The following is a 7,375-nucleotide window of genomic DNA, read 5'->3' as shown; positions in this document are numbered from 1 at the left end:
GTTAAGAATGACTCAAAAGGTTTTAATTAACCTGGGAGTCAGCTGGAGGAGCAGATTTCAGAGGAGAAAGTGGGAGGTTTTTTTGTGTGTATGCGTGTGAAGTCTGAAATGCTTATGAAATATCATGTAGAGATGTTGTGTAAGTGATTGGATATGACTGATGATCAGGATAGGTACAGGCTGGAGATACAATTTTAGGACCCATCAGAATATCAATGTTATTTAAAGCCAGGAGACTAGAGATCACCTAGAAAGTAAATGTAGATGAGAGGGTGGAGGCCTAAACCCTGGGGCATTCCCAAAGTACAGAGGTCAGGGGAATGAGTAGGAACCTGCAAAAGACCAAGTAGGAGCAGCCAGTGAGGCAGGAGCAGAACCAAGAAAATATTTCCAGAAGTCAAGTGAAAAAGCATTTTAAGAAGTGAGTCAAATGATGCTGCCCAATGTTGCTGAGAGGAAAAGATGAAGACCACCACTATTTGCAGGCACTGGGTATACAAAGCTGAACCAGAATGCCAGGCATATAGTAGGCATTAATATACTTTTAATTATAATAAAATATGTATAACAAAACTTACCATCTTAACTATTTTTAAGCGCATACTTCAGTAGTATTAAGTATATTCACATTGTTGTGAAACAGATCTCCAGAAGTTTTTCATCTTACAAAAGTGAAACTCTATACCCAGTAAACAACAACTCTCCATCTACCCCTGCCCCAGCCCCTGGCAACCACCATTTTACTCTATGACTTTGACTCCTCTAGATACCACATATAAGTGGAATCATACGGTATTTGTTTTTTTGTTACTGGCCTATTTCACTTAGCATAATATCTTCAAGGTTAATCTGTGTTGCAGCGTGTGTTGGAATTATTCCTTTTAAAGGCTAAATAATATTTTTTTGTATGTACATATCACATTTTGCTTATTGATTCATTCATTGAAGGACACTTGGATTGCCTTCACCTTTTGGCTACTGTGAATAATGCTGCTATGAACATGGGTATGCAAAATCTCTTCAACATGACACTTTCATTTTTTTTTGATATATAACCCAAAGTAGAATTGCTAGATCATATGATAATTCTGTTTTTAATTTATTGGGGGAAATGTTATACTGTTTTCCATAGCAGCCGCACCATTTTATATTCCTACCAATAGCTCACAAGGGTTCCAATTTCTCACATTCTCACCAATACTTGTTATTTTCTTTTTTTAATAGTAGCCATCCTAATGGGTGTGAGGCCCAGAGAACTGTCATTCTTGAACTGTACAGCAGTTCCATGGATACCCCCACAAAGGGCTTATCTTTCTTTCACTGACTCAGAACTCTCTCAGTTTGAATAGGCTTTTCAAAAACAATTGGTGGCCAAAAAGAATAAACAACAACAACAACAACGAAGATGAAAAAAGTTAGTGGCCACTTTTTAACATCTCAGCTGCCTGAGGTGGTGATAAAAGAGCAAACAAGAAGCTGACAAAAATACATGAAAGAAAAACCTGGGGAATGAGATGTCCAGAGGAGCTTTGAAAAGTTCTAACATATTCCTGGGACTCTGGAAGGCCACATGCATGTGTATATGCAGGGCTATAAGTATGCCCAGGAAGGAACTGAGGAGGCCCTAAGATCTCATCTCTGAATGACTCTGAAGCTCTGTGCAAGCAAGGGTAAAGGTTGAGGCAGAATTGTAAAGTACCTGTTGGAGTGTTCAAGGCATGCTCCAGCACACACATAGAAATTAGGCAAAGGTTGAAGACTTATTAGTTCAAGGAATTTAAGGAAATCTCTATCTAACCATTAGCTGACCAACAAGCTAATAAAGCAGAGCCTTTGTTAGACACATGAAACAAAGAATATAGACTTTACAGACTTAGTTTAGAAAAGTCACTAAAGAAACAGCAGCAACTCAAAACAACAAACAGTAACTATAACAAAGCCTGGAAAAGAGAGAATCTTAATTCCAGAGCTCCTCCATTATTTAAAATGTCCAGAATTAAAAATTGTAAAGGAACTAGAAAGCAAAGACCATACATAAGGGAAAAAAAGCAGTAAATAGAAACTATCCCCAAGGAAGCCCAGACACTGGACATACTATACAATGATTTTAAGTCACTAGTACAAATATACTCAAAAAACTAATGGAAACCATGTCTAAAGAACTAAAGGGAAGATTAATAGCAATGTCTCACCAAATAGAGACTATCAAAGATATAGAAATTTTTAAATTAACCAAAGAGAAATCCAAGAGTTAAAATGATTGAGTATCAAAATAATATATGAAAAAGAAAATATGAAATAATTGAAATAAAATTTCACTAGAGAGGCTCAACAGCAGATTTGAGCTGGCAGAAAAAAAAGTCATTGAACTTTAAGACTAAGACTATCCAGTCTGAGACACAGAAAGAAAAAAGAATGAAGAAAAATGAATACAGCATCAGAGACCTGTGGAACATCATTAAATGTACACATGTATGTGTAATGAGAGTCCCAGAAGGAGAGGAGAGAGAAAGGGGCAGAAGAGATAATGGCCAAAAATTTCTCAAATTGATGAAAAAACATTAATCTACACATCTTCGGAACTAAAAAGCTCCAAGAGATCCATACCTAGATACGTGATCATCATTAAATTTTCAAACAACAGCAATAACAACAAGAAAAGATTCTTCAAAGTATCAATGAAGGGAATCATTTTTTTAATGAAGAGAATCTCTTCATTTATTTATTATTTTTAGCTTTCTTTATCCCTAGTAATATCCTTTACTCTGAAACCTACTTTTTCTGATATCAATGTAGCAATTACAACTTTCTTTTACCTACTGTTAGTATAGCTTTTATTTTTCCATCTTTTTATTTTTAACCTGTTTATATTATATATAAAATATATAATATAATACATATATATATTATATATATTTTATATATATATATTTTTTTAAATAATCAAGCATTTATTCTACGTTTTTTTTTATTGCCTACAACACCTGGTCTTCCTAGGTGGTCTCCCATCCAAGTACTAACCAGGCCCGACCCTGTTTAGCTTCAGAGATCAGACATCGGCCTTGTTCAGAGTGGCATGGCAGTAGACCATGGACCATGGCTCCACGGGGGCATAAACCCAGGACCTTCTGTGTGTAAAGCAGACATGCTAACCACTACACTATGGACCACATCCATGCAGAGAATCTTGAAAGCAGCACACACAAGAGATCTTCAATAAGATTTACTCCACATAAACAAATTAAAAAGTAAGAATCATATGATCATATCAATAGATGCAGAAAAAGCCTTCGAAAAGATACAGCATCCATTTGTGATCAAAACATTTAACAAAATTGGTATAGAAGGAAAGTATTTTAACATAATAAAGGCCATCTATGACAAACCCTCAGCCAACATTATACTTAATGGTGAAAAACTAAAAACATTCCCTCTAAGATCAGGAACAAGGCAAGGCTGTCCACTATCGCCACTCTTATTCAATATAACATTGGAGGTCTTAGTGAGTGCAATCAGACAAGAGAAAGATATAAAAGGCATCCAAATAGGAAACAAAGAAGTCAAACTGTCAATATTTGCAGATGACATGATTCTCTCTATAGAAAACCCTAAAGACTCCACAAGAACACTACTAGAAACAATAAGCAAATACAGTAAAGTTTCTGGATACGAAATCGACATTCAAAAACCCATAATGAAGTGTCAGAAAAAGAAGTAGAAAAAATAATTCCTTTTGCAATTACAACAAAAAGAATAAAATATCTAGGAATAAATTTAATGAAACATGTGAAGGACCTATATAATGAAAATACAAGACCCTGTTAAAAGAAATTGAAGAAGATACAAAGAAATGGAAAGATATTCCATGTTCTTGGATTGGAAGAATCAACACAGTTAAAATGACCATATTACCTAAAGCATTATACAGATTTAATGCAATCCCCATCAAAATCCCATTGGCATTTTTTAAAGAAATAGAACAAAAAATCATCAGATTTGTATGGAAGCACAAAAGACCCTGAATTGCCAAAGCCATCCTGAGAAAAAAGAACAAGCCTGGAGGCAACACTCTGCCCAACTTCAAATTATACTACGAAGTGACGGTAATCAAAACAGCATGGTATTGGCAGAAAAACAGACACATGGACCAGTGAAACAGAATCGAGAGTCCAGAAATAAACATGTTTATATGGTCAAATAATTTTCGACAAAAGAGCCAAATAGTGCAGTGGAGAAAGGGAAGTCTCTTCAATAAATGGTGTTGGGAAAACTGGAAAGGCACCTGCAAATGAATGAAACTAGACTATTGTCTATCACCACACACCAAAATTAACTCAAAATGGATTAAGGACCTAAATATAAGACCTGAAACAATAAAATGCATAAAAGAAAACATAGGAACGAAACTCAAGGACCTTGGACTTAAAGAGAATTTTATGAATTTGACCTCAAAGGCAAGGGAAGTAAAAGCAAAAAGAAATGAATGGGACTATGTCAAACTAAAAAGCTTCTGTTCAGCAAAAGAAATCATCAACAAGGTAAAGAGACAACCATCTGAATGGGAAAATATATTTGCAAGCAACGCCTCCAATAAGGGCCTAATATCTAAAATATACAAAGAACTCATACAACTCAATAAGAACAACAACAAAAACAAACGATCCAATCAAAAAAATGGGCAGAGGACCTGAACACACACTTCTCCTTGGAGGACATACAAATGGCCAACAAATATATGAAAAGATGCTAAACATCGCTAGCTATTAGGGAAATGCAAATCAAAACCACAGTGAGATACAATCTCACACCTGTTAGAATAGCTATAATCAGCAGGACAAGTAATAACAAATGTTGGAGACGATGCAGAGAACAAGGAACCCTCATACACTGCTGGTGGGACTGTGAATTGGTACAGCCACTATGGAAAACAGTATGGAGGTTCCTCAAAAAATCTAAGAATTGATCTACCATATGATCCAGCAATCCCTCTACTGGGTATTTACCCCAAAGACTTGAAAACTCATATCCGTAAAGATATTTGCACACCGATGTTCATAGCAGCATTATTCACAGTGGCCAAGACATGGAAGCAACCAAAGTGTCCTATGATAGATGATTGGCTACAGAAGCTGTGGTACACATATCCAATGAAATATTATTTCTCAGCCATAAGAAGAGATGAAATATTGCCATTTTTGACAACATGGATGGACCTTGAGATAATCATACTAAGCAAAATAAACCAGACAGAAAAAGTTGAAAATCACATGATATCATTTATATGTAGGACATAAACCTAAAAGCAACAAATGAACAGGACAAACAGAGACTCATGGACATGGACAATGGACTAGCAGTTACCAGAGGACTAGACTAGTGGTTACTAGTGGGGTGGGGGAGGAAGGAGGAGGTAGATAGGGTAAAGGGGGTCAAATATAGGGTTTAGGGGGAGGGTGAAATGGGTAAAGGGGATCAAATATATGGTAGCTGAAGGAAACTGGACTTTGGGTGGTAAACACACAATAGAATATACAGATGTTAAATGATAATGTATACCTCAAAATTATATAATTGTATTAACCAATGTAACCCCAATAAACTTAATTTAAACAAAGATTTACTGTTGGTTTCTCACCAGAAACCAACAATGGGATGACATATTCAAAGTACTGAAAAAGAAACTGGTAACTTAGAATTATAAACCTGGCAAAAATGTCTTGCAAAAACAAAGGCAAAATAAAGATAGATTTAGCTATGAAAAAGCTGAAAGAATTCAATACCATTAGACCTGCACTACAAGAAACATTAAAGGACATCCTTCAGGCAGAAGAAAAATGGTACCTGATAGAAATCTAGATCTATAGAACAGAATGAAGAGCACTGGAATGGTAACTACATAGATAAACATATGCGATATTTTTCATATTATTTATGTCTCTTTAAAAGATAACTGACCATTTAATCAAAAATAAGATTTTGTGGTATTTATAACATGTAAAAGTAAAAGTCATGAAAACAATAGCAAAAGATCAGGAAAAAACAAATGGAAACTTATTACTGTAAGGTCTTTAGATAATATACAAAGGGGTATAGTATCAGTTAATGAGGAATACTATAAGTTAAGATGTATACTTTTTTTTTCAATTTTAAAAAGCTATTTAACAAAAGACCAGTTTATATAGTCCTTTGAATTATACCATAAAAAATTTAAATATACAAATTATATTCCGAAACCCAAAAGAATCTTTCAAATAAAATACAGACATATAGACAAATTCAGAATCCAAATCGTTAAAAAAAAATTTTAATCACAGTAAATTATATCTTGTAATAAGAAATAAAACAAAAAAATGACAGTTATATACAATTGTTAAAGTTTCAAAAGCTCAATGATGGAGCAATGATGCCATAATTTATTTAAATAAGCACTATTCACTAATGCTTATATACCTATTTTAATATTCTGTTAGATAATAGATGTAAAGAGCAAATGTTGAAAAACCAAAACATGAATTATAGTTATTCCTAATTTTGCCCATGTGTCCGAAGTTGTGAATTACAGTAATATCTTCTAGAAAAGTCAGATATTTTGGTAAAGCAAGGCACACAGGACCAGAGTATGATAACAGTTGTTTTTTCTTTGGTCCTATAATTTAAATACGCTACATATCCTAGAAAGCAAACAATAAAATAACAAAACTAAGAGTTATAGATAAAATAACCAGCACAGGAGATAAGGAATCATAAAAAAAAATGATTAATCCATAAGAAGTCAGAAAAAGTGGGACAAAGGAGCAAAGAAGAGATGGAACAAATAGAAAATAAATAGCAACATGATATGATCATACTTTGTCATATCATATTATCACATTAATTACATTAAAGATAAATGACCTTAATACCCCAGTTAAAAGACAAAGATTGTCAGATTGAATAAAGAGCATGATCCAATTATATGCTGCCTATAAGGAACACACTTTAACTATAAAGGCATAGTCTACAGCCATGCCACCCTGAACATGACTGATCTCGTCTGATTCAGAAGCTAAGCAGGGTCGGACCTGGTTAGTACTTGGATGGGAGACCACCTAGGAAGACCAGGTGCTGTAGGCAATTAAAAAAAGAGTAGAATAAATGCTTGATTATATATATATATATATATATATATATATAGAGAGAGAGAGAGAGAGAGAGAGAGAGAGAGAGAGAGAGAGGCACAAATAGGTCAAAAATAAAAAGATGGAAAAAGAAAATCCATACTAACAGTAGGTAAAAGAAAGGTGTAATTGCTATATTGATATCAGAAAAAGTAGGTTTCAGAGCAAAGGATATTACTAGGGATAAAGAAAGCTAGTTCATAATGACAAAGGGATCA

The 7,375-nt window shown here is 34.3% G+C and overlaps 1 pseudogene; it reads left to right on the top strand.

Annotated features, from left to right (window-relative positions):
* The first annotated feature begins 6,995 nt into the window (after positions 1 to 6,995).
* Positions 6,996 to 7,113, top strand: LOC111734352 (annotated as a pseudogene).
* Positions 7,114 to 7,375: the final 262 nt, after the last annotated feature.

Source organism: Pteropus vampyrus, unplaced genomic scaffold, assembly GCF_000151845.1.
Source record: "Pteropus vampyrus isolate Shadow unplaced genomic scaffold, Pvam_2.0 Scaffold984, whole genome shotgun sequence".
NCBI lineage: Eukaryota > Metazoa > Chordata > Mammalia > Chiroptera > Pteropodidae > Pteropus > Pteropus vampyrus.
This window is presented reverse-complemented; position numbering and strand designations above follow the sequence as displayed.